Consider the following 12,304-nt stretch of genomic DNA (forward strand, 5'->3'; position numbering starts at 1 on the left):
GTTTGCTTTTAGAATTTGGCAAAAGCTCTGAACATGTGGCCTACTGACAGATGTAAAAGTCACCCCCTCCATTTTTTTTTTTTTAATATGTTTATTGCATTTTTTGGGTTTTTGTATACATCACAACCATACACATATGTAGAAATTGAATAAGCACGCCGTAGTACAATAGACAAGGCCTTGGCCACCGTGGTTACCCTTATACAGAAAGAAATACATTCTTGAAGAGCAACTGTAAAGTAAGCGAGGCATTATGGTATGTCAACATCATAAGCTACTGGCATAACAAAAGAAGAAAAAAAAGTAGTAAATAAAGATTTGTGTGGATGGTGAAAAAAACAAGTGTCTGTCTCCAATATCACATCAGAAAATTGTTCAGTTTGAAGCAGAAACTATGCCCCGGCAGTATCACAAAATGGGCAGTATATATTGCCAATACAATACGTATCCAAAGTTTCGGGACAGAAACTAACAATTAACAAGAACGATCTGAAAGGGTGCGGGAATTAGAGACTGGTCAATGTGTAATGACAAGAGCGTGTGTGCGTATGGCGCTTTCAGGTCAGGCGGGTGGGGTCAGGCATGCGCAGTGTGTTGTCAGCAGTGAGGGCCTAGGTTCAAGGCCCACCAAAGACGCTGCAGGGGGGGGAGAGAGGAGGCCCAGGGGACGGAGAAAGAATGCATGGGGGAGGCACTAGCACCTATACAATGCCGCTCTGTAGGCACACCTGATGGTAGGCCGTTAGGGTACTATCCCAGTCAAGAGCTATGGGATATATGCGGAGCCCCACTGTCTCCTCCCTATGGAGTGCTGTGCTTTCCGCCCTTGCCCAATTGTCAAACGAATTACGCCATTGGATCGGTTGGGGGGGTATATTATTCTTCTAGCGCTTGGTGATGAGTCACTTTGCAGAGATCAGCCCCAGGTCCCAGAATCTCTCACAAGCTTTTGTCTGTTTCGCTCTTCTGAATCACACCCCCTCCATGTTTAAAAAATATATATATATAAATATATATATATTTTTGCTCACCGTGTATACAAGCACACGTGCACTCCTCGCCTGCAAAATCACTAACAAAGTATCGTTCCTCCAAAGAAAGATTTAATGCATCTTTCTTTGGAGGACGAATACTTTGTTGTTGATTTTACACGTGAGGAGTGCACGTGTGCTTGTGTACATGGTGAGCGAAAGTGTTAAACCGGGCGACCTCGCACCCGGAGGTGCACCGCAGCTGTTAGTTGTCCCGGCAATTTTCGGAGGTTGGAGAAACGCCACTGAGCTTACCATCTTGAAACTACCTGAGGAAGACGGAAGCTGAAACGTTGTAGTGGAAATATATTTTTGTTCTTTGGTGAATCTATCTGTTTGAGTCACTTCTTTCTTGGATATTGTATTTCTTTGTGACTCATTGTATCCTTTGGGATCCAGATTTTTGCCCTGGCTGGCTGTTGTTTTCTTGTGATCCTTCATCTTCAAGTATATAGTCATTTGAGATGTCATCAGTGATGTCATCCGTGATGTCATTTGAGATGTCATCAGTGATGTCATCAGTGATGTCACTGACCATGTCATGAATGATGTAATATGTGACATCATCAGCAGTGGATTGCGGGTGCGCGATATATAGTTAGTGCAACTAACTATATATGGAATTTCAATGGTTTTGTGTGAGTAAAATAAGGTTTTTTAAATGCTAATTCCTAACTATATATGGTCTATAACCCATGGTTTTTTCAGTGAATTTTCAAGGTTTTGTAAATGCTAATTCCTAACTATATATGGTCTATAACCTATGGTTTTTCAGTGAATTTCAATGGTTTTTTAATAGCAAATATCAAAAGCTTTAAAATGTCAAGTACGTGGTAGGTAAAAACATTTTCGTGTTTATGCACGCTGATGTGCTTTGAACGCTGCCCCCCCTCTTTTCTTTTAGGAGTATTCTCTCTTTGCAGATAGTGAAGGGTAGGTAACGCAGGCCTTTGCCCCGTTGTAATCCGACGTGCCTGCTTCCCTCTCCATTTGATTGATTGTTATCCAAGCATTTACTGTTTTGGAATTGGTTCTCTTTGGTTCATTCTCTATTTACAAACAAGCACAGAGTCGCAATACTCTGTTTAGTCTTTGCAGATAGTGAAAAATCGTCAGAAAAAACAAAAGGAATCAAGCAAAATCAGTAGGCCACTAATGGGATCTCTTTTTGACCTCGCTAAAATAGAAACATTAGGAACAACCCCTCATGAGAAATATGAAACTAGTGAGAGGAACCGAGCTCAACGCCATGATGGCTGCAAGACAAACCCTATGCAAATATTATAAATATATACAACACACCAGCAAAGTAACAGGGTAAAACGTTTTATTAAATAACTATTTACATGGCAGCCTGCTGCAACATCGATCCAAATGCATGACGCTATTCCTGTCCCTCCTTGTGCAGCAGGTCCGTGGCTACGCCCATCCGAAAGACGAGGCCCCCGGCACGTATAGGGCGGGGCTTTGCTGGCAGCCATCGGCCGAAGAGGTCGTTGGGTGGATGGCCCGGAAGCACCACGGCCACGATGTTGATGTACTGGCCTTCCCTGAGGTGGCATCCAGCGAGCCTTGCTGATGACACCCCCCCCTCTTATTGCCTGGTCCGACCATCACATATACCTGCGCCAGGAGACGGCGTGGGGTGCACTGGGAGGGAGAGGCGGCGCGAACGAGCCTCCCCCACCTCCCCAGGTGGAGGTTCCTCAGCGCTTCACTCGGCCAGCTGACTTGCGCCCGCTCTTGCGGCCTACGACATGGAGAGGCCGGGGCGTTGACTAGGCGGGGACTCCGGCCGCAACCACAGCGCCAACGATCGCTGCTGACGGAGGGGAGCCTTGCCGGTGAGAGCCACTGATCTGAAGAACCGCTGCCTGCGGTGCCTCCCTGAGCCGCTTGACGGAGGCCCCCGAGGGGCGGTGTGGTGGCGCGGACTCGGAGGGGGCGCTTGGCTCCTGCCCCCTCCCGAAGTCTTGTTGCCCTGGTGTGGCCTGAGATCGCCCCCGACATAGGCGGCCGGCTCCCGGGGTCCGGCGGAACTTTTAGCCTTTTGGTGACTCTTCCATTCTGGACCTTGTCCCACAATCCGTTTGACCTGAAGACACGTCCTGCGGTGCCCTCGCAATGCGGCCTGGTCCCTATGCAGACAAAAACTGATTTTCAGTTTGTACATTCTTCAGGATTTTTCCATCCAAGGCTGGTTGAGAGTTTGTAGAACGATGGCTTCAGATTTTCAACATACTACTCTTCAACATTCTTCATAAATGTAACAATGTGAGACTCACTAGGAGAACGGCCGTTTATCTTTCCTTTCAAAATGCTGCCAACAATATTTTCTGAATGGAAGACACCATCTTGTAGCATAAAGGGCTGCATCAAGGGTGGTATTGCCCAGAATGTCTTGTTTTCTAGTGCTCGTAATGACGAAGCCAGAACTGCCGAAAGGGATTCTGGTCCTGCCGCTACTTATTAGAGACATTGGACTATACTCTGGACCTGCCTGGCCTCGACCAAAATGGCGCCAGTATGGGAGCGACTTGCAACTCCTTATGACGTTCTAGTTACTTAGCCTTGACGTTATGGGGGATGTATGCGGTCTTTGTGCACATGGCGGGCGGGGAAGGGTACTGACTGGGAATACGGACAACCCTATTGATGTCGATTTTTCATTATTGATTATTGTATTAATAAAGCTTCGAAGTAATGTTACCCATGATACTCGCCCATGGTGTGCGTATGGACGATTTTATTGTAACTGATCCTGTTATACTTTCAATTATAAAATCAACCTTCACTGATCCTGCAACCGTTTGTCACGTTTAGTTTTTTCAATTAAATGGCTCGCTTGTTACATACTCCTATACCCCTGGCTTTTGAAAGACACCATCTTGTAGAATAAAGGGCTGCGTCAAGGGTGGTATTGCCCAGAATGTCTTGTTTTCTAGTGCTCGTAATGACGAAGCCAGAACTGCCGAAAGGGATTCTGGTCCTGCCGCTACTTATTGGAGACATTGAACTATACTCTGGACCTGCCTGGCCTCGACCAAAATGGCGCCAGTATGGGAGTGACTTGCAACTCCTTATGACGTTCTAGTTACTTAGCCTTGACGTTATGGGGGATGTATGCGGTCTATGTGCACATGGCGGGCGGGGAAGGGTACTGACTGGGAATACGGACAACCCTATTGATGTCGATTTTTCATTATTGATTATAGTATTAATAAAGCTTCGAAGTAATGTTACCCATGATACTCGCCCATGGTGTGCGTATTGACGATTTTATTGTAACTGATCCTGTTATACTTTCAATTACAAAATTAACCTTCACTGATCCTGCAACCGTTTGTCACGTTTAGTTTTTTCAATTAAATGGCTCGCTTGTTACATACTCCTATACCCCTGGCTTTTGACCCTTTCTTACGAGCGGTCTGTACTACCGCCCTCGGGCGATCTATGTAATGAACAGACTACCATTGCCGAAACACAAGGGAATGCATCTCAGAGAGATAAGTCAAGTACGTGGTAGATAAAAACATTTTCGTGTTTATGCACGCTGATGTGCTTTGAACGCTGCCCCCCCCCCCCCATCATTTAGATTACCACCGCCCATTGCACAAAAGCGTACCGGGCGCTCCCCACGCAAGAAAAACGATTTATTTTTTTTTGCCCCGCGGGGCCCTTATAAAGCCTCCACATCAAACCTAGGGGGTCAGGGAGGATCTACTATGCCCCCTTATGGTCATCTCCCCCTTTGTTTTGGCCTCCTCTTGTCTCTCGATACTACCGAGAGACAAGATGGCGGCCGCTCCGGACTGTTTAGAATGTTGACAGACACCGGAGAGCCAATCAGCTTCGCTTCGCGAAGTTCCGTTACGCGTCAAGTACGCGAACCGGAGCGCTACCCGGAGCGCTGTTACAGATATATATATATATATATATATATTTTTTTTTTTACTTTTTATTATTATAACACAAGAGGAAAAATATACATATCGGGTGTCATTAAACGAAATACAGCACAGCTGTGGACGGGCAAATGAAGTGACGAAATAATGTACAGTCATAAGCAGCAGAAAATTCAAATGCAGCGTGAAACAGAAGCAAAACAAGTGGATAGCAATGACCGCAGGCACCCATCAACAGCACCCGCCCAACAGGAGTACAGGATATACGGAGCAAACATGTGACACCCGGATACGTTTAGGCAAGAATCAGGAGAATACGCCACAGCTCTTGTGATGAAAGGAAAGGGGAAATAGAATGGTCATAGAAAATAACAAAGGAAAAAAAAAAAAAAACACAACCCCCCACCCTACACCCCTGCAGATGGCTACGACCTAACCCCACTAGCAGCGTGCCTGTCGCCCCCTAAACTACACCCCAAGGAAGGGAAAAGGTTGGAGGAGGAGAATATAACAAATCAATACGAGCTCCCGGACTCCCATCCCCCCGCCAAAAGCAGACACCCCGTACCGTAATGTTAAGCAAGTTATAGCAAATCAAGAGACATTTCGTAGGGGAGTCGCAAGCAGAAAAAGGACCATCCCGCCCGATCCCCGGCACCATAGAGGCAGCAAATCCCGTCCCGAACACATCAGACACAGAAATATCAAACACTCAGAACCACGTATGGCCCTCGCTCCCACAGATATAACCCAGCAAAGACAAAAGAAACATTGCATCAAAGTCCAGTCCAGTTCAGCCCAAACCCTCACGTTCCATCACGAAGACCCCGTCCAGTACAAATGAATTGTTGCGATTTTTCACACGGGTTCTATCCATCCGAACCGCTAGCATCACAAAAATAACCGAAAACAGTAGAGTGTCAAAGTCAATTCGAAAGAAGGGAAAACAGGATAGACGTACACAGAGTCTAAAAATCAAAGCAGGTCCACCGCTCACCATCGACAAATCTGCAAAGCGGTTTTGATCACTCACGAAAAGAGGCAAAGGGTTAATCCTACAGACGCTAGAGAAGACACAATGGCTAACAATCCAGGACATGACCTCAACCCTGTCCCGTTCGATCCCAAACGTCAGCAGAGATCAACCGGCCAGCCGCCGTGTTAGTCGACGTGGGCAACAAAGGCAACCAGGACAGATCGGTGGACTGTCCCCCCAAGCCAGCCGTAAGCAACAGCAGTTCACAACATCCAACGGAGATTGTCCGACAAAATGTCCCAAGCACCTGCACAAAGTTCAAAGACAATAAGTCTGACATCGGCCCCTGTGATCCCTGGGGGACCCCCAAGAGACATTCTTCAGATCGCCAAGCCCTGCTTACACAATTACTGTGCTCATGGTGAACAAGACCGTGGGAAGATGTAGGGGGGAACATGTCCAGTTGCGTCTGAACCACGTCGTCAACAAGCACACAGGGCATTACTAGCTGGGGCTCTTCCCCCTCGTCGGCCCCGGCGGGAACAGCTCTTGTCGGGTGGAGCGCAATGAAACCTGTATCCAGAGCAGTGGTCAGCGTTGCGAACTGCTTATCCAGAGAGACTCGGACATCAGCTATGGCCGCCATGATGTCTTGCATCGTAACCGCCATCTTGGGGATGGGGGGGTCGTCGGGTGTTCCAAGCATTAGCACCCAGCCTGCAGGTAAACACTCCCGGAGACCAATGGACCACACAAAAGACAGGTCAAGTCACAAATCGGAGGAATGTCTCTCTCCACACTGCCAAGTCAATCCTGCCCGTGTAATGAACACACAGCTCAGTTTCGGGTCCCACCACGTAGCGCCAGCAATGGGGGCACCTCAGTATCCCAGAAACAGTCTCATCTCCGGCAGGATCTGCAGAGCTGGTCGTGTGCCCGTGGGAGCAGCGATCGTCCTCGCCCCGAGCGGCGCCAGCCGAGAATTCGGGAGCGGCCCGCGAAAACCGGGCCGAATCCTAAACAGCGTCGGGGTCGTCAGAGTATGTGCTCCGCAGACATAGAATGTATCCAACAGGCCAGTGCTTCGGGGGGTGCTACATCGCCACGTTGCCGGTCAATTAAGGCGTCCGCGGCAACAACCTGACCGATGGCCACTACGCACTAGTATACCGACTCCGCCCCTGTACAGATGGCCGCTGTTGTTGCCTCTTCGCCCGGCCATGCTCAGCAACCTACGTCCCGGCTCAAGAGACTTTAGGGCCGCTAACTACCGCTGCGGATTTCTCCGATTTCGGGGCCGGCAGGGAGCCGGGAATCGCGCCATCAATTTCAGCGCTCCTTCCCCAATACAGAATATAGCGCGATAACAGGATGATATGCAGGATAGTTGTGCGGGGCTCGGAGGGTCACGGAGCCGGGAGCCTACGCGTCCGTCCTGGTCGCCATCTTGGCTCCTCATATATATATTTTTTTTTTAACGTTAATTTATCAAAATCCACTGGAGCACATATATTGAGACCTAGCAAAGGCAAAGGCACATCGGGCTAACAGTCCCTACAATTTTGCCAAGTTTCGTGCAAATCCATTCAGCCGTTCGGGCTAAAAGTGAAGCCAACCGCCCTATGAATAATAATAATAATAATAATATGCTATTTGTAAAGCGCCTGGCTGCACAAAGCTGTGTGTCCCCGCGCTAACTGCAATACATCCAGTCCCGAGGGAAGAAGGTGTGGAGATCAGCCGGGGAAATTACAGGCTGAGGAAAAGATGAGTTTTTAATAGTGCTCTGAATCTGACTTCAGACGGTTCCATTCGTAGATGGAGAGGAAGGGCATTCCAGTATTTAGTCGCCAGATGTCGAAAGGATCTGCCTCCCATTTTGGCTTTTATGATACGGGGAATTTTAAATAGCATCTTGCCTGATGATCTAAGATCTCTTGTTGGGCGATGTGTGATGAGCAGGGTTTTCAGATATTCGGGGCCTTTATTCTGAGCGATGCGGTGGGCATAACAAAGAGTTTTGAACTTTATCCTCTCTTTAATGGGGAGCCAATGGAGTTTGGATAGTGCAGATTTGGTCGATGTTCTTTTAGGGAGACCTAGCACCAGTCGGGCAGCTGTGTTTTGTACACATTGTAGTTGGTGGAGGCCCTTCTGGCTGAGACCTATTAGGAGGGCGTTTCCATAGTCCAGATGGGGTGTTATTAGCACATGGACTATGGTTTTTCTAGCTGTAATGGGAATCAAGTCTAATATTTTTCGAAGGATTTTTAAAATGCCCAAACATTTTCCGGTAACTTTGTTAACTTGTTAACTTGGGTTTTACCAGAAAGGTCTGAGTCCAGCATGACACCCAGATTTTTGACCGCTTCTACGGGAGTGGGTGGTAAGCCCAGTTCACTGGGCCACCATGTCTGAGACCATATAGAGGTCTCTCTTCCCACCACTAAAACTTCTGTCTTGTCTCCGTTCAATCGGAGACAATTGTTGTTCATCCAGATAGAAACAGCCAACAAACAGTTTGAGAAGTTGGTGGCCAGTTCATTCGAGTTCGGGGTCAATTTGAACACTAGCTGGGTGTCGTCAGCATAGCTAACAATGCCCACCCCGTAACTCTCCACCACGTGTGCCAGGGGTTCCATATAGAATTAAATAGAGTTGGGCTCAGGCTGGAGCCCTGTGGAACCCCATGGCTCACACCGCGGGGGGGAGATCTAAAGGGTGGGCAGTGCAGCTGGAACATTCTGTTAGTCAGAAAGGACCGAAACCACGCGAGTGCCGGACCTTTGACTCCCAGATCCGAGAGGCGAGATAGCAGCGTTGAGTGCAGCACGGTGTCAAATGCTGCACTTAGGTCCAATAGGACCAACGCTGCCGTCTCGCCCTCGTCCACCATCTTCCGGATGTATTCAGTCGAATAAAGAACTGCTGACTCCGTGGAGTAGCCCGATCTAAATCCTGACTGGGAAGGATGGAGGAGAGCTTCTTTCTCCAAGAACTCCATAAGTTGTATGGAAAAATGAATGGGAAAAACGCGTTTTGGGACCCCCCTTTTTTCTCTGCCCCCCCTTGACGAAACCCCCCCAAATTTTCAGGGGCTGCTCAGAAACAAAATGTTCCATTTTCCTGAACATTTCAGCCAATTCCGTCCACAAACGCCAAAGTTATTAGACATAGAATTTTCAAAAATCCCATAGAGAAAAAATCCTAACTATATATACCTACTGGCGACCGCCAGTAGGTAACATATATATATATATATATATATATATATATATATATATATATATATATATATATATATTCGATACAAAGATGCGCTGCACTCTAAAAACTCCGGCTATTCAATATTTGTTACCATATTGATGCCACCAACATGTTTCAGCCCTCCTAGGACTTAATCCGTGATTAAGGCCTAGGAGGGCTGAAATGTGTTGGAGGAATCGATATGGTAATAAATATTGAATAACCGGAGTTCTTAGAGTGCAGCATATCTTAGTATCGAAATTAATTCCAGGGCTTTGATTCAGTCCATCGTGTCTGCACCCGTTTCTGACCGTGCTGCAGATCAGGATCCAAATTGGGTAAAGATATATATATATATTTATATATATGTATATATATATATTTTACCTACTGGCGGTCCTATTTTCCATAGGAAATCAGCAACATTCTTCTTCATTTTAGCCAATAGGTTATCCGGGGTTGTGGCATTATTAGTTTCCAGATATCAACATGGGTTTATTCCTAAAAGAAGTACTGTTGACCACATTAACAAAGTTATCACGTTGTTTGATCTGGCTGCGGTGAACAAACGGAAATTAGCGCTTTTTCTACTAGACGCGGAAAAAGCGTTTGATCGAGTGTCATGGGAGTATTTATGGACCTTAATGGATAAAATGGGTTTCGGACAAAAATATATTAAAGCCATAAAAACACTTTATCTTAATCCTACTGCAAAAATTTCTGCGGCGGGAGGGCTCTCTGATTCACTGTGTATCACCAGAGGGACACGTCAAGGGTGCCCCTGTTCCCCGTTATTGTTTTCATTATACATTAACCCTTTTATTGAACTATTAAGTCTAAACCCTTTAATTCCTCCCTTTCGTATTTCTGATTTTTCTTTTTCAGTATTCGCATACGCGGATGACATTGCTGTAGTAACAGATACACCTGAAACCGCCAGCCCAGAGATTGAGAGGTTGGCTAAAGACTTCGGGCAGACAACTGGGTATAAACTTAATGCTGCCAAAACTCAGATTCTTTGTTCAGATGCCATAACCTGGGAAGATGAGAGGGTGGTAGGAGAGGTTACCTATTTAGGGATCCGGATTAAATCAGATATGGATGAATTGGTCAACGTAAATTGGAGTAATGTTTTTCAGAAAATCAAGAGTTCTCTCGAGAAATGGGATCGGTTATACCTTACCATCATAGGTAGGACTAATATCATAAAAATGAATGTCCTCCCCAAAATTCTTTATTTGTTTCGGTCCATTCCCTTAGAGTTTCCAAAATCTAAATTACAGGCTCTACAGTCACTCTGTGGGAAATTTATTTGGAGTCCTGGTAAACCCAGGAGGGCGATGCAGCATCTCACTTTGCCCGTGGAAAGGGGCGGATTAGGGGTACCCGATTTTTTCTTGTATTACATAGTATGCTTTTTGTTAAAAATGAAAATTTTGTTAATAAGAGACTCTGTAGAGTATGTACATAATCATCCTTCTATATTCGAGATCCTGATAGGAACACATGCTAGACAAATTTGCTTTAATGAAATTGATGGTAATTATTACAAGAGGACCCGATTCAAGGTGCTTGTGAGTGCTTATAAAATTTGGAAATGTATGGCCCGCACCGGTGATATAGGGAAACTATCATACTATACCCCTTATTTTTCTGCTAGATTTTTACCTCTTATATTTTCGGATGGATCTGCCAGGAACTGGCAAAAAAAAGGTGTGACATGTTTGGGGGATTTTTTTTCAAATGAAGGCAAATGCAAATCATTTACTGAAATGTCTGAAGAGTTTGATCTATCTAGAAGTTATTTTTTTAAATTCTTACAAATACGGGATTACTTTATAAGACATAAATTATGCTTAAAAAAGATTAATTTTGTTGAGGGAGTTGCACGACAAGTTAAAATCGGTACTCTTTATCAAATGTTTACTCTCGTGAAGCCTGATGATCTGGAGAAAATTCAGGCAAAGTGGGCATTATTATTGGGAGATAATGAGATTGTTGTTGAGGATTTGATTTTGCTTTCTAAAGAGGTCTTGATGTCTGCAAATCTGAAAGCTCAATTTTTTAAAAGCTTATTTGATTTGTATTATACACCTGCTCGAATGGTAAAATGGAGAAGGGGCTTTGATGGCAAATGCTTTCGTTGTCAAGCTGATAATGCAGACAGTGTACATATTTTTTTTTCTTGCCCTTCACTAGGAAGATTCATTCAGGATATTGAAAACTTTTTGTCTTTAATTTTTAGGGTCAATTTAAAGATCACCCCCTCTATGCTGATGTTAGGGAAGATCCCTAAAGACTGTAGAACCAATGAATTGCATCGCTTTCGATATTTTATTTTTTTCACAATGACTGTGGCTCGGCTTTGTATTGCCACAGACTGGCTTCAAAAACAGCCGCCCATATTCCAACAGTGGCAAGCTCGACTGTATAAACTTTATAAGTTAGAGTCGAGTCTTTTTTCGATCTCCACGTCCAGGCGGAGAAAGAAATTAGGACTGAAAATTTGGGGGACATTCTCAAAATTCTATGAGGTATGACGGGCGGTAAAGATAAAAAAGAAAATGTCAAATTTTTTTTTTTCAAGTGTATACGCATGTGTTCCTTCGCTTATTGGCATACTATTCAGCTTTTCGATTTCTGCTATATGCCCTTATATATTTTATTAAGTGTATCTTGTGATATATGTATATCTCAATATGAATTATTTGATCTGTTTTTGTCGTGTTTCAATAAAAAAAAATAAAAAAATAAAAAAAAAAAAGGAAATCAGCAACATTCTATTTGGAATAACTTTGGAGCCGGTTGACGAATCTTCACGAAACTTTTGAAACTGGTGGAGCGCTCCGGTCCTATCCTGAAAGTCTTGGGGTGATTCATCAAGCGGGGGCCAAGAAAAAAGGGGGTCCCAAAACGTGTTTTCCCCATGCAATTTACCATAGGAACGTTTAATCCCAGCTACAGACCGAACTGCTGAACGGAATTACACCAAATTTTGCAGAAAGGTAGACCTTGGTTCAGAGTCGTGCCTTTTGTTAAATGGTGTAAATCTGTTCAGTAGTTTTTTAGATATTAAAGGAAAAAAATACATATATATCTGTGCAGAGCCTAACCACACATCTCATCGTGAGATCTGATTGTCTGTC

At 45.1% G+C, this 12,304-nt stretch overlaps 1 protein-coding gene across 2 annotated transcripts in view; it reads left to right on the forward strand.

Annotated features, from left to right (window-relative positions):
• Nucleotides 1-12,304, forward strand: part of LOC144755205 (pancreatic triacylglycerol lipase-like) — a 356,705-nt gene that overhangs the window by 179,970 nt on the left and 164,431 nt on the right. The gene's annotated exons all lie outside the window — the stretch shown is intronic.

This window comes from Lissotriton helveticus, chromosome 5_1 (genome assembly GCF_964261635.1).
Source record: "Lissotriton helveticus chromosome 5_1, aLisHel1.1, whole genome shotgun sequence".
Taxonomy (NCBI): domain Eukaryota; kingdom Metazoa; phylum Chordata; class Amphibia; order Caudata; family Salamandridae; genus Lissotriton; species Lissotriton helveticus.